Source organism: Amia ocellicauda, unplaced genomic scaffold (genome assembly GCF_036373705.1).
Source record: "Amia ocellicauda isolate fAmiCal2 unplaced genomic scaffold, fAmiCal2.hap1 HAP1_SCAFFOLD_97, whole genome shotgun sequence".
NCBI classification, from domain to species: Eukaryota; Metazoa; Chordata; class Actinopteri; order Amiiformes; family Amiidae; genus Amia; species Amia ocellicauda.
The window spans coordinates 264384-285528 of record NW_027103022.1 but is presented as its reverse complement, the minus strand read 5'-3'; the positions used below and the strand labels follow the sequence as shown (position 1 = coordinate 285528).

Sequence of the window (21145 nt, the reverse complement as noted above, 5' to 3'; positions counted from 1 at the left end):
TATAACGAGAAGTTACCTGACATAAATACTAACCTGCGTAGTTATTTAATGTCTGACTAACAATACTAACGAGAGACTCACCTTCGTCTTACTAACCGGTATTGTAGTTAATGTGTTTATAACCTTTTTTGTTTAACGATTTGTGTGTTATCATATGCGATCCCATGGTCTTTGATTTGGTCACGGAAGTGATTTGTCTTTGATTTGTTGATCTAGAGTTGAATTTTGATTAGCTTTTCCCTTTTGTATAATTAGTGTAGTGCTACATTTAGTCTTTGTTTTTGAATAAATTTAACAATTTATATCTTTGGAATTGGTGTCTGTGTCCAATTATTACAGAAATTGAGTTCTACAAGATTCCAGGATTCGTGATAAGGTGATACTATAAATTCACTTCTTAAATTGAAATTTATAAGTGTACCTTACGATACAACTGATAGCACTGCAACTCAGTGTAGGTGTGCGTTCAGTCCGGCAAACACAACATTTCAGTTATGAAACGCTTTCTACAGGTGATGTATAAATGTAATATTTTCACACATTTGAATAAGTTTGATTTGATACAAGATTTATGAAGTTGACCAAACAAAATGACATAATATTTTTCAGGGGATAAAAATCTCACGACACAATTGGGTAGTCCTCACGGCACACGGGTTGAAAACCACTGAGCCAAGCCACGGTGCTTCTTGGCTTTGCACGGCCACTGAGACTGCCAGGGGAAGACGGTGAGAAGCTTCCCTTCGATAGCTCAGTTGGTAGAGCGGAGGACTGTAGGTTTCAGGCAGCGGGCATCCTTAGGTCGCTGGTTCAATTCCGGCTCGAAGGAAGGCGTGATTATGGTTTGACATCGGTTTTGGACGAGCTCCCAAATGTCAAGCCATTGGAATTGCATGAGGACAAGGAGAAAACACCGGAAATTCGGATTTGCTGTGGAGAACTCGCATTGCCCAAACATCTCATATGCATGTGACCCTTTTCACCCTGAGCCCAGTTTTCTAAACCGGCCAGAAAGCGGTCTGGAACAATCATGAAGCCAACACATTGTGAAGCACTTCACTGAAGCCCGGGTAGCTCAGCCGGTAGAGCATCAGACTTTTAATCTGAGGGTCCAGGGTTCGAGTCCCTGTTCGGGCGCCTTGTTGACCGAGGGCCATGATGGTGAAAAGCCTGGATGGCCTTCCAGGTGACAATGAAATATGCAGTTGCGTCTAGGCAAGGTGTCTAGTCCTCTTTGCTTCTTTCGGCAAATATCCAGCCTGGGCAAGTGTTGTCTTCCAGAGGCAAGTCAAGCCAGGAACTCTGAGAGATGTTTTTGCCGTTGACGACGTGTCACTTTAGAACAGCACAACATGCATCTCTACTTGACTTGGCACAATCTGTGAGGGTTGGGCCAACACAACGTGTCCACACATTTGCAGGCGTCTTGAAATACTTGGAATGACCTGTGGCCCCATGCCATGCAGAAGTCCACAGCTATGCGTGTCAGCATGCTCTGCTCCTCATCCCCAATGTGCCACTTGTAAGAACTTTGTAAAAAGCGACAGAGAACATGATCAGCAAAGAAACACAATTCTCCTGAGAACGACAATCATCGTGCCGATCGTAATCTCAGTGCATACCTGGATGCCCAACAAGCCAAGCCAGTGGTTCCCAAGCGTTGTAATGCCACGGCACACTTTGCTGAGACCAAAAACCTTCGCGGCGCACCAACATGAAAAAAAAAAAAACGGATTTACTAGGTATTGTCTCACCTGAATGGCAACAGGCTGCTAAAACTATTATCACACGCACATTGCATGTTAAAGTATGTCAGTAAGGGAGTAATTTAAAGGGCAAATGTGTGAAGTGCAAGGAGTGGCCCTTAGTGGTTAGGTAAAAAAGTACACAGACAAACTAAATAATCCCTTGATACAAATCATTTATTTAGTGCAGACAGACCAAGACCAGCCACAATAAACTATTCGCAGTAAATATAAATTCACAGCAAAATAGGTTCAGTTCACAATATCCTATAACAAGCTGCACAAAGGCAGCGCTAGCAGTGGAAAGAACGAAGAACTGCAGGAGAAATGCTCATCAGCTTGGAACTGGTTTGCATCAAAGTGACAGTTTTGGGGAGGATGGCACCGAGAAGAGGCCAAATAGGTTGAATCCTGCTATGAGATGTCTGGAGAAAGGGGCCTGTAGGTGATAAAAACTCTTTGAAGTGGACGAGAGCCGAAATCCCGACATAGTGCTACGAACCCGGGCCAACCGGCATTTCCAAAAGATGGCATGGATTGACATCAGTCATAAATCAAGCCCCCCTCCATTAGGACACTGGGGGCTGAAACCGAAATCCAATCTCAAGAACTCAAGAACCAATCACCTATTGATCTGACAGACAATAAGGAACAGTGCACAGTCTCTCTCTCTCTCTCTCTTTCTCTCTCTCTCTCTTTCTCTCTCACCTGAACCAGTAACTCGCTGCCACAGCTCAACCTGTAGCTCTGTTGCCCGAACCGGAACCAGAAACCAACCAAGTCTTTGCCGGCAACAGAAGAGTTAAACTGGGAGAAGGAGATTGAGCCGTACGAAGAATTCTTTTAAAGGACTTTATTAAATAAAGAACTTTACAGACTGCGCATGCCCGCCTGTGCCCACCTGATCAGTGGAGTTTTACAGCTGGACAATTGAGTAAGTCGAATGTATATGAAAGTGTTCAGTCATTTAAATAGCTTTTTGAGTCTTAAGAAACTTGACCCTTGGAACGAACAGGGCCCTGCTTTCCTCAAAGACTTTGTCTTCAAGTAACTACGGTGGAACCCTGCTTACAAAGAAGATTTTGTGCACAACCTTGGAGCCTTAAAACCAGTGGAAAATCTGTTTGGAAAAGACTCTAATTTCGCGAAACCCCAACTTCCAGGTGCATCGACTGAGTGGAAGTTCTTGGACAAAGCCGAACCGCACTGCCTTTGTTCCAAACCACACGGACCATGTGCCGTGTGCTGTGATCTGAGCCCGAAGCCAGAGAGGCCTCTCTGCGACGAAGTTCAGATAAGTTTAACAGTTTGGAGTTCATGATTCATGACATTTGAGAAATCAATTAGAAATGTTATTCTGTGATTCATAACTCTAGAATGTGTAATATCATTTAGTTTTCTTAAATATAAATGTGTGTTGCATTAAACTGTTTTGTTGATAATTTTAGAAATAAAATCTGTCAACCCCGAGAAATATCTTCTCATTCCTGTTTAACTGTTTAGTCTGAAATTGACACAAGTCAATAGACGTTAGATTATTGGTGGCCCTGCCTATCCTTGATCATTGAATAATAATCAGTTAAGGGAAATTGTGGTAACAAGTAACGATAGGATCTTTCTCGGCACCTAAACGTAAATGAGACTGATATATATATAACGAGAAGTTACCTGACATAAATACTAACCTGCGTAGTTATTTAATGTCTGACTAACAATACTAACGAGAGACTCACCTTCGTCTTACTAACCGGTATTGTAGTTAATGTGTTTATAACCTTTTTTGTTTAACGATTTGTGTGTTATCATATGCGATCCCATGGTCTTTGATTTGGTCACGGAAGTGATTTGTCTTTGATTTGTTGATCTAGAGTTGAATTTTGATTAGCTTTTCCCTTTTGTATAATTAGTGTAGTGCTACATTTAGTCTTTGTTTTTGAATAAATTTAACAATTTATATCTTTGGAATTGGTGTCTGTGTCCAATTATTACAGAAATTGAGTTCTACAAGATTCCAGGATTCGTGATAAGGTGATACTATAAATTCACTTCTTAAATTGAAATTTATAAGTGTACCTTACGATACAACTGATAGCACTGCAACTCAGTGTAGGTGTGCGTTCAGTCCGGCAAACACAACATTTCAGTTATGAAACGCTTTCTACAGGTGATGTATAAATGTAATATTTTCACACATTTGAATAAGTTTGATTTGATACAAGATTTATGAAGTTGACCAAACAAAATGACATAATATTTTTCAGGGGATAAAAATCTCACGACACAATTGGGTAGTCCTCACGGCACACGGGTTGAAAACCACTGAGCCAAGCCACGGTGCTTCTTGGCTTTGCACGGCCACTGAGACTGCCAGGGGAAGACGGTGAGAAGCTTCCCTTCGATAGCTCAGTTGGTAGAGCGGAGGACTGTAGGTTTCAGGCAGCGGGCATCCTTAGGTCGCTGGTTCAATTCCGGCTCGAAGGAAGGCGTGATTATGGTTTGACATCGGTTTTGGACGAGCTCCCAAATGTCAAGCCATTGGAATTGCATGAGGACAAGGAGAAAACACCGGAAATTCGGATTTGCTGTGGAGAACTCGCATTGCCCAAACATCTCATATGCATGTGACCCTTTTCACCCTGAGCCCAGTTTTCTAAACCGGCCAGAAAGCGGTCTGGAACAATCATGAAGCCAACACATTGTGAAGCACTTCACTGAAGCCCGGGTAGCTCAGCCGGTAGAGCATCAGACTTTTAATCTGAGGGTCCAGGGTTCGAGTCCCTGTTCGGGCGCCTTGTTGACCGAGGGCCATGATGGTGAAAAGCCTGGATGGCCTTCCAGGTGACAATGAAATATGCAGTTGCGTCTAGGCAAGGTGTCTAGTCCTCTTTGCTTCTTTCGGCAAATATCCAGCCTGGGCAAGTGTTGTCTTCCAGAGGCAAGTCAAGCCAGGAACTCTGAGAGATGTTTTTGCCGTTGACGACGTGTCACTTTAGAACAGCACAACATGCATCTCTACTTGACTTGGCACAATCTGTGAGGGTTGGGCCAACACAACGTGTCCACACATTTGCAGGCGTCTTGAAATACTTGGAATGACCTGTGGCCCCATGCCATGCAGAAGTCCACAGCTATGCGTGTCAGCATGCTCTGCTCCTCATCCCCAATGTGCCACTTGTAAGAACTTTGTAAAAAGCGACAGAGAACATGATCAGCAAAGAAACACAATTCTCCTGAGAACGACAATCATCGTGCCGATCGTAATCTCAGTGCATACCTGGATGCCCAACAAGCCAAGCCAGTGGTTCCCAAGCGTTGTAATGCCACGGCACACTTTGCTGAGACCAAAAACCTTCGCGGCGCACCAACATGAAAAAAAAAAAAACGGATTTACTAGGTATTGTCTCACCTGAATGGCAACAGGCTGCTAAAACTATTATCACACGCACATTGCATGTTAAAGTATGTCAGTAAGGGAGTAATTTAAAGGGCAAATGTGTGAAGTGCAAGGAGTGGCCCTTAGTGGTTAGGTAAAAAAGTACACAGACAAACTAAATAATCCCTTGATACAAATCATTTATTTAGTGCAGACAGACCAAGACCAGCCACAATAAACTATTCGCAGTAAATATAAATTCACAGCAAAATAGGTTCAGTTCACAATATCCTATAACAAGCTGCACAAAGGCAGCGCTAGCAGTGGAAAGAACGAAGAACTGCAGGAGAAACGCCGGGGCTATTTAGAGCCCGATTATTCAACACAGAGGGGGAAAACCAAGGCCAAATGAGACTTAGAGGAACAGGAGACATCCAACAACAGTATAAAGATAAAAAGGAATTCACCACATGTCCCTTTAATCAATTGCCTTGCAGTTCCACTGTGTAGCGTTATGTTGGGTGTATTTTGATAAGAGCATTTGGGCTCTGAGCTGAAGCACTGATCTAAAGAAGACCTCTCCACCCCCAAAGTTATCAGATTTCCTTTGCTCATCAGCTTGGAACTGGTTTGCATCAAAGTGACAGTTTTGGGGAGGATGGCACCGAGAAGAGGCCAAATAGGTTGAATCCTGCTATGAGATGTCTGGAGAAAGGGGCCTGTAGGTGATAAAAACTCTTTGAAGTGGACGAGAGCCGAAATCCCGACATAGTGCTACGAACCCGGGCCAACCGGCATTTCCAAAAGATGGCATGGATTGACATCAGTCATAAATCAAGCCCCCCTCCATTAGGACACTGGGGGCTGAAACCGAAATCCAATCTCAAGAACTCAAGAACCAATCACCTATTGATCTGACAGACTATAAGGAACAGTGCACAGTCTCTCTCTCTCTCTCTCTCTCTCTCTCTCTTTCTCTCTCACCTGAACCAGTAACTCGCTGCCACAGCTCAACCTGTAGCTCTGTTGCCCGAACCGGAACCAGAAACCAACCAAGTCTTTGCCGGCAACAGAAGAGTTAAACTGGGAGAAGGAGATTGAGCCGTACGAAGAATTCTATTAAAGGACTTTATTAAATAAAGAACTTTACAGACTGCGCATGCCCGCCTGTGCCCACCTGATCAGTGGAGTTTTACAGCTGGACAATTGAGTAAGTCGAATGTATATGAAAGTGTTCAGTCATTTAAATAGCTATTTGAGTCTTAAGAAACTTGACCCTTGGAACGAACAGGGCCCTGCTTTCCTCAAAGACTTTGTCTTCAAGTAACTACGTTGGAACCCTGCTTACAAAGAAGATTTTGTGCACAACCTTGGAGCCTTCAAACCAGTGGAAAATCTGTTTGGAAAAGACTCTAATTTCGCGAAACCCCAATTTCCAGGTGCATCGACTGAGTGGAAGTTCTTGGACAAAGCCGAACCGCACTGCCTTTGTTCCAAACCACACGGACCATGTGCCGTGTGCTGTGATCTGAGCCCGAAGACAGAGAGGCCTCTCTGCGACGAAGTTCAGATAAGTTTAACAGTTTGGAGTTCATGATTCATGACATTTGAGAAATCAATTAGAAATGTTATTCTGTGATTCATAACTCTAGAATGTGTAATATCATTTAGTTTTCTTAAATATAAATGTGTGTTGCATTAAACTGTTTTGTTGATAATTTTAGAAATAAAATCTGTCAACCCCGAGAAATATCTTCTCATTCCTGTTTAACTGTTTAGTCTGAAATTGACACAAGTCAATAGACGTTAGATTATTGGTGGCCCTGCCTATCCTTGATCATTGAATAATAATCAGTTAAGGGAAATTGTGGTAACAAGTAACGATAGGATCTTTCTCGGCACCTAAACGTAAATGAGACTGATATATATATAACGAGAAGTTACCTGACATAAATACTAACCTGCGTAGTTATTTAATGTCTGACTAACAATACTAACGAGAGACTCACCTTCGTCTTACTAACCGGTATTGTAGTTAATGTGTTTATAACCTTTTTTGTTTAACGATTTGTGTGTTATCATATGCGATCCCATGGTCTTTGATTTGGTCACGGAAGTGATTTGTCTTTGATTTGTTGATCTAGAGTTGAATTTTGATTAGCTTTTCCCTTTTGTATAATTAGTGTAGTGCTACATTTAGTCTTTGTTTTTGAATAAATTTAACAATTTATATCTTTGGAATTGGTGTCTGTGTCCAATTATTACAGAAATTGAGTTCTACAAGATTCCAGGATTCGTGATAAGGTGATACTATAAATTCACTTCTTAAATTGAAATTTATAAGTGTACCTTACGATACAACTGATAGCACTGCAACTCAGTGTAGGTGTGCGTTCAGTCCGGCAAACACAACATTTCAGTTATGAAACGCTTTCTACAGGTGATGTATAAATGTAATATTTTCACACATTTGAATAAGTTTGATTTGATACAAGATTTATGAAGTTGACCAAACAAAATGACATAATATTTTTCAGGGGATAAAAATCTCACGACACAATTGGGTAGTCCTCACGGCACACGGGTTGAAAACCACTGAGCCAAGCCACGGTGCTTCTTGGCTTTGCACGGCCACTGAGACTGCCAGGGGAAGACGGTGAGAAGCTTCCCTTCGATAGCTCAGTTGGTAGAGCGGAGGACTGTAGGTTTCAGACAGCGGGCATCCTTAGGTCGCTGGTTCAATTCCGGCTCGAAGGAAGGCGTGATTATGGTTTGACATCGGTTTTGGACGAGCTCCCAAATGTCAAGCCATTGGAATTGCATGAGGACAAGGAGAAAACATCGGAAATTCGGATTTGCTGTGGAGAACTCGCATTGCCCAAACATCTCATATGCATGTGACCCTTTTCACCCTGAGCCCTGTTTTTTAAACCGGCCAGAAAGCGGTCTGGAACAATCATGAAGCCAACACATTGTGAAGCACTTCACTGAAGCCCGGGTAGCTCAGCCGGTAGAGCATCAGACTTTTAATCTGAGGGTCCAGGGTTTGAGTCCCTGTTCGGGCGCCTTGTTGACCGAGAGCCATGATGGTGAAAAGCCTGGATGGCCTTCCAGGTGACAATGAAATATGCAGTTGTGTCTAGGCAAGGTGTCTAGTCCTCTTTGCTTCTTTCGGCAAATATCCAGCCTGGGCAAGTGTTGTCTTCCAGAGGCAAGTCAAGCCAGGAACTCTGAGAGATGTTTTTGCCGTTGACGACGTGTCACTTTAGAACAGCACAACATGCATCTCTACTTGACTTGGCACAATCTGTGAGGGTTGGGCCAACACAACGTGTCCACACATTTGCAGGCGTCTTGAAATACTTGGAATGACCTGTGGCCCCATGCCATGCAGAAGTCCACAGCTATGCGTGTCAGCATGCTCTGCTCCTCATCCCCAATGTGCCACTTGTAAGAACTTTGTAAAAAGCGACAGAGAACATGATCAGCAAAGAAACACAATTCTCCTGAGAACGACAATCATCGTGCCGATCGTAATCTCAGTGCATACCTGGATGCCCAACAAGCCAAGCCAGTGGTTCCCAAGCGTTGTAATGCCACGGCACACTTTGCTGAGACCAAAAACCTTCGCGGCGCACCAACATGAAAAAAAAAAAAAAGGATTTACTAGGTATTGTCTCACCTGAATGGCAACAGGCTGCTAAAACTATTATCACACGCACATTGCATGTTAAAGTATGTCAGTAAGGGAGTAATTAAAAGGGCAAATGTGTGAAGTGCAAGGAGTGGCCCTTAGTGGTTAGGTAAAAAAGTACACAGACAAACTAAATAATCCCTTGATACAAATCATTTATTTAGTGCAGACAGACCAAGACCAGCCACAATAAACTATTCGCAGTACATATAAATTCACAGCAAAATAGGTTCAGTTCACAATATCCTATAACAAGCTGCACAAAGGCAGCGCTAGCAGTGGAAAGAACGAAGAACTGCAGGAGAAACGCCGGGGCTATTTAGAGCCCGATTATTCAACACAGAGGGGGAAAACCAAGGCCAAATGAGACTTAGAGGAACAGGAGACATCCAACAACAGTATAAAGATGAAAAGGAATTCACCACATGTCCCTTTAATCAATTGCCTTGCAGTTCCACTGTGTAGCGTTATGTTGGGTGTATTTTGATAAGAGCATTTGGGCTCTGAGCTGAAGCACTGATCTAAAGAAGACCTCTCCACCCCCAAAGTTATCAGATTTCCTTTGCTCATCAGCTTGGAACTGGTTTGCATCAAAGTGACAGTTTTGGGGAGGATGGCACCGAGAAGAGGCCAAATAGGTTGAATCCTGCTATGAGATGTCTGGAGAAAGGGGCCTGTAGGTGATAAAAACTCTTTGAAGTGGACGAGAGCCGAAATCCCGACATAGAGCTACGAACCCGGGCCAACCGGCATTTCCAAAAGATGGCATGGATTGACATCAGTCATAAATCAAGCCCCCCTCCATTAGGACACTGGGGGCTGAAACCGAAATCCAATCTCAAGAACTCAAGAACCAATCACCTATTGATCTGACAGACTATAAGGAACAGTGCACAGTCTCTCTCTCTCTCTCTCTCTCTCTCTATCTCTCTCTCTCTCTTTCTCTCTCACCTGAACCAGTAACTCGCTGCCACAGCTCAACCTGTAGCTCTGTTGCCCGAACCGGAACCAGAAACCAACCAAGTCTTTGCCGGCAACAGAAGAGTTAAACTGGGAGAAGGAGATTGAGCCGTACGAAGAATTCTATTAAAGGACTTTATTAAATAAAGAACTTTACAGACTGCGCATGCCCGCCTGTGCCCACCTGATCAGTGGAGTTTTACAGCTGGACAATTGACTAAGTCGACTGAATACGAAAGTGCCAGTCATTTAAATAGCTATTTGAGTCTTAAGAAACTTGACCCTTGGAACGAACAGGGCCCTGCTTTCCTCAAAGACTTTGTCTTCAAGTAACTACGGTGGAACCCTGCTTACAAAGAAGATTTTGTGCACAACCTTGGAGCCTTCAAACCAATGGAAAATCTGTTTGGAAAAGACTCTACATTCGCGAAACCCCAACTTCCAGGTGCATCGACTGAGTGGAAGTTCTTGGACAAAGCTGAACCGGACTGCCTTTGTTCCAACCACACGGACCTCGTGCCGTGTGCTGTTATCTGAGCCCGAAGCCAGAGAGGCCTCTCTGCGACGAAGTTCAGATAAGTTTAACAGTTTGGAGTTTGTGATTCATGACATTTAAGAAATCAATTAGAAATGTTAATCTGTGATTCATAACTCTAGAATGTGTAATATCATTTAGTTTTCTTAAATATAAATGTGTGTTGCATTCAACTGTTTTGTTGATAATTTTAGAAATAAAATCTGTCAACGCCGAGAAATATCTTCTCATTCCTGTTTAACTGTTTAGTCTGAAATTGACACAAGTCAATAGACGTTAGATTATTGGTGGCCCTGCCTATCCTTGATCATTGAATAATAATCAGTTAAGGGAAATTGTGGTAACAAGTAATGATAGGATCTTTCTCGGCACCTAAACGTAAATGAGACTGATATATATATAACGAGAAGTTACCTGACATAAATACTAACCTGCGTAGTTATTTAATGTCTGACTAACAATACTAACGAGAGACTCACCTTCGTCTTACTAACCGGTATTGTAGTTAATGTGTTTATAACCTTTTTTGTTTAACGATTTGTGTGTTATCATATGCGATCCCATGGTCTTTGATTTGGTCACGGAAGTGATTTGTCTTTGATTTGTTGATCTAGAGTTGAATTTTGATTAGCTTTTCCCTTTTGTATAATTAGTGTAGTGCTACATTTAGTCTTTGTTTTTGAATAAATTTAACAATTTATATCTTTGGAATTGGTGTCTGTGTCCAATTATTACAGAAATTGAGTTCTACAAGATTCCAGGATTCGTGATAAGGTGATACTATAAATTCACTTCTTAAATTGAAATTTATAAGTGTACCTTACGATACAACTGATAGCACTGCAACTCAGTGTAGGTGTGCGTTCAGTCCGGCAAACACAACATTTCAGTTATGAAACGCTTTCTACAGGTGATGTATAAATGTAATATTTTCACACATTTGAATAAGTTTGATTTGATACAAGATTTATGAAGTTGACCAAACAAAATGACATAATATTTTTCAGGGGATAAAAATCTCACGACACAATTGGGTAGTCCTCACGGCACACGGGTTGAAAACCACTGAGCCAAGCCACGGTGCTTCTTGGCTTTGCACGGCCACTGAGACTGCCAGGGGAAGACGGTGAGAAGCTTCCCTTCGATAGCTCAGTTGGTAGAGCGGAGGACTGTAGGTTTCAGGCAGCGGGCATCCTTAGGTCGCTGGTTCAATTCCGGCTCGAAGGAAGGCGTGATTATGGTTTGACATCGGTTTTGGACGAGCTCCCAAATGTCAAGCCATTGGAATTGCATGAGGACAAGGAGAAAACACCGGAAATTCGGATTTGCTGTGGAGAACTCGCATTGCCCAAACATCTCATATGCATGTGACCCTTTTCACCCTGAGCCCAGTTTTCTAAACCGGCCAGAAAGCGGTCTGGAACAATCATGAAGCCAACACATTGTGAAGCACTTCACTGAAGCCCGGGTAGCTCAGCCGGTAGAGCATCAGACTTTTAATCTGAGGGTCCAGGGTTCGAGTCCCTGTTCGGGCGCCTTGTTGACCGAGGGCCATGATGGTGAAAAGCCTGGATGGCCTTCCAGGTGACAATGAAATATGCAGTTGCGTCTAGGCAAGGTGTCTAGTCCTCTTTGCTTCTTTCGGCAAATATCCAGCCTGGGCAAGTGTTGTCTTCCAGAGGCAAGTCAAGCCAGGAACTCTGAGAGATGTTTTTGCCGTTGACGACGTGTCACTTTAGAACAGCACAACATGCATCTCTACTTGACTTGGCACAATCTGTGAGGGTTGGGCCAACACAACGTGTCCACACATTTGCAGGCGTCTTGAAATACTTGGAATGACCTGTGGCCCCATGCCATGCAGAAGTCCACAGCTATGCGTGTCAGCATGCTCTGCTCCTCATCCCCAATGTGCCACTTGTAAGAACTTTGTAAAAAGCGACAGAGAACATGATCAGCAAAGAAACACAATTCTCCTGAGAACGACAATCATCGTGCCGATCGTAATCTCAGTGCATACCTGGATGCCCAACAAGCCAAGCCAGTGGTTCCCAAGCGTTGTAATGCCACGGCACACTTTGCTGAGACCAAAAACCTTCGCGGCGCACCAACATGAAAAAAAAAAAAACGGATTTACTAGGTATTGTCTCACCTGAATGGCAACAGGCTGCTAAAACTATTATCACACGCACATTGCATGTTAAAGTATGTCAGTAAGGGAGTAATTTAAAGGGCAAATGTGTGAAGTGCAAGGAGTGGCCCTTAGTGGTTAGGTAAAAAAGTACACAGACAAACTAAATAATCCCTTGATACAAATCATTTATTTAGTGCAGACAGACCAAGACCAGCCACAATAAACTATTCGCAGTAAATATAAATTCACAGCAAAATAGGTTCAGTTCACAATATCCTATAACAAGCTGCACAAAGGCAGCGCTAGCAGTGGAAAGAACGAAGAACTGCAGGAGAAATGCTCATCAGCTTGGAACTGGTTTGCATCAAAGTGACAGTTTTGGGGAGGATGGCACCGAGAAGAGGCCAAATAGGTTGAATCCTGCTATGAGATGTCTGGAGAAAGGGGCCTGTAGGTGATAAAAACTCTTTGAAGTGGACGAGAGCCGAAATCCCGACATAGTGCTACGAACCCGGGCCAACCGGCATTTCCAAAAGATGGCATGGATTGACATCAGTCATAAATCAAGCCCCCCTCCATTAGGACACTGGGGGCTGAAACCGAAATCCAATCTCAAGAACTCAAGAACCAATCACCTATTGATCTGACAGACAATAAGGAACAGTGCACAGTCTCTCTCTCTCTCTCTCTTTCTCTCTCTCTCTCTTTCTCTCTCACCTGAACCAGTAACTCGCTGCCACAGCTCAACCTGTAGCTCTGTTGCCCGAACCGGAACCAGAAACCAACCAAGTCTTTGCCGGCAACAGAAGAGTTAAACTGGGAGAAGGAGATTGAGCCGTACGAAGAATTCTTTTAAAGGACTTTATTAAATAAAGAACTTTACAGACTGCGCATGCCCGCCTGTGCCCACCTGATCAGTGGAGTTTTACAGCTGGACAATTGAGTAAGTCGAATGTATATGAAAGTGTTCAGTCATTTAAATAGCTATTTGAGTCTTAAGAAACTTGACCCTTGGAACGAACAGGGCCCTGCTTTCCTCAAAGACTTTGTCTTCAAGTAACTACGGTGGAACCCTGCTTACAAAGAAGATTTTGTGCACAACCTTGGAGCCTTAAAACCAGTGGAAAATCTGTTTGGAAAAGACTCTAATTTCGCGAAACCCCAACTTCCAGGTGCATCGACTGAGTGGAAGTTCTTGGACAAAGCCGAACCGCACTGCCTTTGTTCCAAACCACACGGACCATGTGCCGTGTGCTGTGATCTGAGCCCGAAGCCAGAGAGGCCTCTCTGCGACGAAGTTCAGATAAGTTTAACAGTTTGGAGTTCATGATTCATGACATTTGAGAAATCAATTAGAAATGTTATTCTGTGATTCATAACTCTAGAATGTGTAATATCATTTAGTTTTCTTAAATATAAATGTGTGTTGCATTAAACTGTTTTGTTGATAATTTTAGAAATAAAATCTGTCAACCCCGAGAAATATCTTCTCATTCCTGTTTAACTGTTTAGTCTGAAATTGACACAAGTCAATAGACGTTAGATTATTGGTGGCCCTGCCTATCCTTGATCATTGAATAATAATCAGTTAAGGGAAATTGTGGTAACAAGTAACGATAGGATCTTTCTCGGCACCTAAACGTAAATGAGACTGATATATATATAACGAGAAGTTACCTGACATAAATACTAACCTGCGTAGTTATTTAATGTCTGACTAACAATACTAACGAGAGACTCACCTTCGTCTTACTAACCGGTATTGTAGTTAATGTGTTTATAACCTTTTTTGTTTAACGATTTGTGTGTTATCATATGCGATCCCATGGTCTTTGATTTGGTCACGGAAGTGATTTGTCTTTGATTTGTTGATCTAGAGTTGAATTTTGATTAGCTTTTCCCTTTTGTATAATTAGTGTAGTGCTACATTTAGTCTTTGTTTTTGAATAAATTTAACAATTTATATCTTTGGAATTGGTGTCTGTGTCCAATTATTACAGAAATTGAGTTCTACAAGATTCCAGGATTCGTGATAAGGTGATACTATAAATTCACTTCTTAAATTGAAATTTATAAGTGTACCTTACGATACAACTGATAGCACTGCAACTCAGTGTAGGTGTGCGTTCAGTCCGGCAAACACAACATTTCAGTTATGAAACGCTTTCTACAGGTGATGTATAAATGTAATATTTTCACACATTTGAATAAGTTTGATTTGATACAAGATTTATGAAGTTGACCAAACAAAATGACATAATATTTTTCAGGGGATAAAAATCTCACGACACAATTGGGTAGTCCTCACGGCACACGGGTTGAAAACCACTGAGCCAAGCCACGGTGCTTCTTGGCTTTGCACGGCCACTGAGACTGCCAGGGGAAGACGGTGAGAAGCTTCCCTTCGATAGCTCAGTTGGTAGAGCGGAGGACTGTAGGTTTCAGGCAGCGGGCATCCTTAGGTCGCTGGTTCAATTCCGGCTCGAAGGAAGGCGTGATTATGGTTTGACATCGGTTTTGGACGAGCTCCCAAATGTCAAGCCATTGGAATTGCATGAGGACAAGGAGAAAACACCGGAAATTCGGATTTGCTGTGGAGAACTCGCATTGCCCAAACATCTCATATGCATGTGACCCTTTTCACCCTGAGCCCAGTTTTCTAAACCGGCCAGAAAGCGGTCTGGAACAATCATGAAGCCAACACATTGTGAAGCACTTCACTGAAGCCCGGGTAGCTCAGCCGGTAGAGCATCAGACTTTTAATCTGAGGGTCCAGGGTTCGAGTCCCTGTTCGGGCGCCTTGTTGACCGAGGGCCATGATGGTGAAAAGCCTGGATGGCCTTCCAGGTGACAATGAAATATGCAGTTGCGTCTAGGCAAGGTGTCTAGTCCTCTTTGCTTCTTTCGGCAAATATCCAGCCTGGGCAAGTGTTGTCTTCCAGAGGCAAGTCAAGCCAGGAACTCTGAGAGATGTTTTTGCCGTTGACGACGTGTCACTTTAGAACAGCACAACATGCATCTCTACTTGACTTGGCACAATCTGTGAGGGTTGGGCCAACACAACGTGTCCACACATTTGCAGGCGTCTTGAAATACTTGGAATGACCTGTGGCCCCATGCCATGCAGAAGTCCACAGCTATGCGTGTCAGCATGCTCTGCTCCTCATCCCCAATGTGCCACTTGTAAGAACTTTGTAAAAAGCGACAGAGAACATGATCAGCAAAGAAACACAATTCTCCTGAGAACGACAATCATCGTGCCGATCGTAATCTCAGTGCATACCTGGATGCCCAACAAGCCAAGCCAGTGGTTCCCAAGCGTTGTAATGCCACGGCACACTTTGCTGAGACCAAAAACCTTCGCGGCGCACCAACATGAAAAAAAAAAAAACGGATTTACTAGGTATTGTCTCACCTGAATGGCAACAGGCTGCTAAAACTATTATCACACGCACATTGCATGTTAAAGTATGTCAGTAAGGGAGTAATTTAAAGGGCAAATGTGTGAAGTGCAAGGAGTGGCCCTTAGTGGTTAGGTAAAAAAGTACACAGACAAACTAAATAATCCCTTGATACAAATCATTTATTTAGTGCAGACAGACCAAGACCAGCCACAATAAACTATTCGCAGTAAATATAAATTCACAGCAAAATAGGTTCAGTTCACAATATCCTATAACAAGCTGCACAAAGGCAGCGCTAGCAGTGGAAAGAACGAAGAACTGCAGGAGAAACGCCGGGGCTATTTAGAGCCCGATTATTCAACACAGAGGGGGAAAACCAAGGCCAAATGAGACTTAGAGGAACAGGAGACATCCAACAACAGTATAAAGATAAAAAGGAATTCACCACATGTCCCTTTAATCAATTGCCTTGCAGTTCCACTGTGTAGCGTTATGTTGGGTGTATTTTGATAAGAGCATTTGGGCTCTGAGCTGAAGCACTGATCTAAAGAAGACCTCTCCACCCCCAAAGTTATCAGATTTCCTTTGCTCATCAGCTTGGAACTGGTTTGCATCAAAGTGACAGTTTTGGGGAGGATGGCACCGAGAAGAGGCCAAATAGGTTGAATCCTGCTATGAGATGTCTGGAGAAAGGGGCCTGTAGGTGATAAAAACTCTTTGAAGTGGACGAGAGCCGAAATCCCGACATAGTGCTACGAACCCGGGCCAACCGGCATTTCCAAAAGATGGCATGGATTGACATCAGTCATAAATCAAGCCCCCCTCCATTAGGACACTGGGGGCTGAAACCGAAATCCAATCTCAAGAACTCAAGAACCAATCACCTATTGATCTGACAGACTATAAGGAACAGTGCACAGTCTCTCTCTCTCTCTCTCTCTCTCTCTCTCTTTCTCTCTCACCTGAACCAGTAACTCGCTGCCACAGCTCAACCTGTAGCTCTGTTGCCCGAACCGGAACCAGAAACCAACCAAGTCTTTGCCGGCAACAGAAGAGTTAAACTGGGAGAAGGAGATTGAGCCGTACGAAGAATTCTATTAAAGGACTTTATTAAATAAAGAACTTTACAGACTGCGCATGCCCGCCTGTGCCCACCTGATCAGTGGAGTTTTACAGCTGGACAATTGAGTAAGTCGAATGTATATGAAAGTGTTCAGTCATTTAAATAGCTATTTGAGTCTTAAGAAACTTGACCCTTGGAACGAACAGGGCCCTGCTTTCCTCAAAGACTTTGTCTTCAAGTAACTACGTTGGAACCCTGCTTACAAAGAAGATTTTGTGCACAACCTTGGAGCCTTCAAACCAGTGGAAAATCTGTTTGGAAAAGACTCTAATTTCGCGAAACCCCAATTTCCAGGTGCATCGACTGAGTGGAAGTTCTTGGACAAAGCCGAACCGCACTGCCTTTGTTCCAAACCACACGGACCATGTGCCGTGTGCTGTGATCTGAGCCCGAAGACAGAGAGGCCTCTCTGCGACGAAGTTCAGATAAGTTTAACAGTTTGGAGTTCATGATTCATGACATTTGAGAAATCAATTAGAAATGTTATTCTGTGATTCATAACTCTAGAATGTGTAATATCATTTAGTTTTCTTAAATATAAATGTGTGTTGCATTAAACTGTTTTGTTGATAATTTTAGAAATAAAATCTGTCAACCCCGAGAAATATCTTCTCATTCCTGTTTAACTGTTTAGTCTGAAATTGACACAAGTCAATAGACGTTAGATTATTGGTGGCCCTGCCTATCCTTGATCATTGAATAATAATCAGTTAAGGGAAATTGTGGTAACAAGTAACGATAGGATCTTTCTCGGCACCTAAACGTAAATGAGACTGATATATATATAACGAGAAGTTACCTGACATAAATACTAACCTGCGTAGTTATTTAATGTCTGACTAACAATACTAACGAGAGACTCACCTTCGTCTTACTAACCGGTATTGTAGTTAATGTGTTTATAACCTTTTTTGTTTAACGATTTGTGTGTTATCATATGCGATCCCATGGTCTTTGATTTGGTCACGGAAGTGATTTGTCTTTGATTTGTTGATCTAGAGTTGAATTTTGATTAGCTTTTCCCTTTTGTATAATTAGTGTAGTGCTACATTTAGTCTTTGTTTTTGAATAAATTTAACAATTTATATCTTTGGAATTGGTGTCTGTGTCCAATTATTACAGAAATTGAGTTCTACAAGATTCCAGGATTCGTGATAAGGTGATACTATAAATTCACTTCTTAAATTGAAATTTATAAGTGTACCTTACGATACAACTGATAGCACTGCAACTCAGTGTAGGTGTGCGTTCAGTCCGGCAAACACAACATTTCAGTTATGAAACGCTTTCTACAGGTGATGTATAAATGTAATATTTTCACACATTTGAATAAGTTTGATTTGATACAAGATTTATGAAGTTGACCAAACAAAATGACATAATATTTTTCAGGGGATAAAAATCTCACGACACAATTGGGTAGTCCTCACGGCACACGGGTTGAAAACCACTGAGCCAAGCCACGGTGCTTCTTGGCTTTGCACGGCCACTGAGACTGCCAGGGGAAGACGGTGAGAAGCTTCCCTTCGATAGCTCAGTTGGTAGAGCGGAGGACTGTAGGTTTCAGACAGCGGGCATCCTTAGGTCGCTGGTTCAATTCCGGCTCGAAGGAAGGCGTGATTATGGTTTGACATCGGTTTTGGACGAGCTCCCAAATGTCAAGCCATTGGAATTGCATGAGGACAAGGAGAAAACATCGGAAATTCGGATTTGCTGTGGAGAACTCGCATTGCCCAAACATCTCATATGCATGTGACCCTTTTCACCCTGAGCCCTGTTTTTTAAACCGGCCAGAAAGCGGTCTGGAACAATCATGAAGCCAACACATTGTGAAGCACTTCACTGAAGCCCGGGTAGCTCAGCCGGTAGAGCATCAGACTTTTAATCTGAGGGTCCAGGGTTTGAGTCCCTGTTCGGGCGCCTTGTTGACCGAGAGCCATGATGGTGAAAAGCCTGGATGGCCTTCCAGGTGACAATGAAATATGCAGTTGTGTCTAGGCAAGGTGTCTAGTCCTCTTTGCTTCTTTCGGCAAATATCCAGCCTGGGCAAGTGTTGTCTTCCAGAGGCAAGTCAAGCCAGGAACTCTGAGAGATGTTTTTGCCGTTGACGACGTGTCACTTTAGAACAGCACAACATGCATCTCTACTTGACTTGGCACAATCTGTGAGGGTTGGGCCAACACAACGTGTCCACACATTTGCAGGCGTCTTGAAATACTTGGAATGACCTGTGGCCCCATGCCATGCAGAAGTCCACAGCTATGCGTGTCAGCATGCTCTGCTCCTCATCCCCAATGTGCCACTTGTAAGAACTTTGTAAAAAGCGACAGAGAACATGATCAGCAAAGAAACACAATTCTCCTGAGAACGACAATCATCGTGCCGATCGTAATCTCAGTGCATACCTGGATGCCCAACAAGCCAAGCCAGTGGTTCCCAAGCGTTGTAATGCCACGGCACACTTTGCTGAGACCAAAAACCTTCGCGGCGCACCAACATGAAAAAAAAAAAAAAGGATTTACTAGGTATTGTCTCACCTGAATGGCAACAGGCTGCTAAAACTATTATCACACGCACATTGCATGTTAAAGTATGTCAGTAAGGGAGTAATTAAAAGGGCAAATGTGTGAAGTGCAAGGAGTGGCCCTTAGTGGTTAGGTAAAAAAGTACACAGACAAACTAAATAATCCCTTGATACAAATCATTTATTTAGTGCAGACAGACCAAGACCAGCCACAATAAACTATTCGCAGTACATATAAATTCACAGCAAAATAGGTTCAGTTCACAATATCCTATAACAAGCTGCACAAAGGCAGCGCTAGCAGTGGAAAGAACGAAGAACTGCAGGAGAAACGCCGGGGCTATTTAGAGCCCGATTATTCAACACAGAGGGGGAAAACCAAGGCCAAATGAGACTTAGAGGAACAGGAGACATCCAACAACAGTATAAAGATAAAAAGGAATTCACCACATGTCCCTTTAATCAATTGCCTTGCAGTTCCACTGTGTAGCGTTATGTTGGGTGTATTTTGATAAGAGCATTTGGGCTCTGAGCTGAAGCACTGATCTAAAGAAGACCTCTCCACCCCCAAAGTTATCAGATTTCCTTTGCTCATCAGCTTGGAACTGGTTTGCATCAAAGTGACAGTTTTGGGGAGGATGGCACCGAGAAGAGGCCAAATAGGTTGAATCCTGCTATGAGATGTCTGGAGAAAGGGGCCTGTAGGTGATAAAAACTCTTTGAAGTGGACGAGAGCCGAAATCCCGACATAGAGCTACGAACCCGGGCCAACCGGCATTTCCAAAAGATGGCATGGATTGACATCAGTCATAAATCAAGCCCCCCTCCATTAGGACACTGGGGGCTGAAACCGAAATCCAATCTCAAGAACTCAAGAACCAATCACCTATTGATCTGACAGACTATAAGGAACAGTGCACAGTCTCTCTCTCTCTCTCTCTCTCTCTCTATCTCTCTCTCTCTCTTTCTCTCTCACCTGAACCAGTAACTCGCTGCCACAGCTCAACCTGTAGCTCTGTTGCCCGAACCGGAACCAGAAACCAACCAAGTCTTTGCCGGCAACAGAAGAGTTAAACTGGGAGAAGGAGATTGAGCCGTACGAAGAATTCTATTAAAGGACTTTATTAAATAAAGAACTTTACAGACTGCGCATGCCCGCCTGTGCCCACCTGATCAGTGGAGTTTTACAGCTGGACAATTGAGTAAGTCGAATGTATATGAAAGTGTTCAGTCATTTAAATAGCTATTTGAGTCTTAAGAAACTTGACCCTTGGAAGGAACAGGGCCCTGCTTTCCTCAAAGACTTTGTCTTCAAGTAACTACGTTGGAACCCTGCTTACAAAGAAGATTTTGTGCACAACCTTGGAGCCTTCAAACCAGTGGAAAATCTGTTTGGAAAAGACTCTAATTTCGCGAAACCCCAATTTCCAGGTGCATCGACTGAGTGGAAGTTCTTGGACAAAGCCGAACCGCACTGCCTTTGTTCCAAACCACACGGACCATGTGCCGTGTGCTGTGATCTGAGCCCGAAGACAGAGAGGCCTCTCTGCGACGAAGTTCAGATAAGTTTAACAGTTTGGAGTTCATGATTCATGACATTTGAGAAATCAATTAGAAATGTTATTCTGTGATTCAAAACTCTAGAATATGTAA

General features: G+C 43.0%; 12 non-coding genes across 12 annotated transcripts; all 12 read left to right on the top strand.

The window, feature by feature from the left end:
• Positions 1 to 740: 740 nt before the first annotated feature.
• trnay-gua (transfer RNA tyrosine (anticodon GUA)) lies at positions 741 to 829 on the top strand. The gene is given in 2 exon segments: positions 741 to 777; positions 794 to 829. It is a non-coding gene; the product is annotated as a tRNA-Tyr (tRNA).
• A 235-nt stretch (positions 830 to 1064) lies between these two features.
• On the top strand, positions 1065 to 1137 carry trnak-uuu (transfer RNA lysine (anticodon UUU)). Its single transcript has one exon. It is a non-coding gene; the product is annotated as a tRNA-Lys (tRNA).
• A 3000-nt stretch (positions 1138 to 4137) lies between these two features.
• trnay-gua (transfer RNA tyrosine (anticodon GUA)) lies at positions 4138 to 4226 on the top strand. Its single transcript is given in 2 exon segments — positions 4138 to 4174; positions 4191 to 4226. It is a non-coding gene; the product is annotated as a tRNA-Tyr (tRNA).
• A 235-nt stretch (positions 4227 to 4461) lies between these two features.
• Positions 4462 to 4534, top strand: trnak-uuu (transfer RNA lysine (anticodon UUU)). Its single transcript has one exon. It is a non-coding gene; the product is annotated as a tRNA-Lys (tRNA).
• A 3252-nt stretch (positions 4535 to 7786) lies between these two features.
• On the top strand, positions 7787 to 7875 carry trnay-gua (transfer RNA tyrosine (anticodon GUA)). Its single transcript is given in 2 exon segments — positions 7787 to 7823; positions 7840 to 7875. It is a non-coding gene; the product is annotated as a tRNA-Tyr (tRNA).
• Positions 7876 to 8110: 235 nt separating this feature from the next.
• On the top strand, positions 8111 to 8183 carry trnak-uuu (transfer RNA lysine (anticodon UUU)). The gene has a single exon. It is a non-coding gene; the product is annotated as a tRNA-Lys (tRNA).
• A 3262-nt stretch (positions 8184 to 11445) lies between these two features.
• On the top strand, positions 11446 to 11534 carry trnay-gua (transfer RNA tyrosine (anticodon GUA)). Its single transcript is given in 2 exon segments — positions 11446 to 11482; positions 11499 to 11534. It is a non-coding gene; the product is annotated as a tRNA-Tyr (tRNA).
• A 235-nt stretch (positions 11535 to 11769) lies between these two features.
• On the top strand, positions 11770 to 11842 carry trnak-uuu (transfer RNA lysine (anticodon UUU)). Its single transcript has one exon. It is a non-coding gene; the product is annotated as a tRNA-Lys (tRNA).
• Positions 11843 to 14842: 3000 nt separating this feature from the next.
• trnay-gua (transfer RNA tyrosine (anticodon GUA)) lies at positions 14843 to 14931 on the top strand. Its single transcript is given in 2 exon segments — positions 14843 to 14879; positions 14896 to 14931. It is a non-coding gene; the product is annotated as a tRNA-Tyr (tRNA).
• A 235-nt stretch (positions 14932 to 15166) lies between these two features.
• Positions 15167 to 15239, top strand: trnak-uuu (transfer RNA lysine (anticodon UUU)). The gene has a single exon. It is a non-coding gene; the product is annotated as a tRNA-Lys (tRNA).
• A 3252-nt stretch (positions 15240 to 18491) lies between these two features.
• trnay-gua (transfer RNA tyrosine (anticodon GUA)) lies at positions 18492 to 18580 on the top strand. Its single transcript is given in 2 exon segments — positions 18492 to 18528; positions 18545 to 18580. It is a non-coding gene; the product is annotated as a tRNA-Tyr (tRNA).
• Positions 18581 to 18815: 235 nt separating this feature from the next.
• On the top strand, positions 18816 to 18888 carry trnak-uuu (transfer RNA lysine (anticodon UUU)). Its single transcript has one exon. It is a non-coding gene; the product is annotated as a tRNA-Lys (tRNA).
• The last annotated feature ends 2257 nt before the right edge of the window (positions 18889 to 21145 follow it).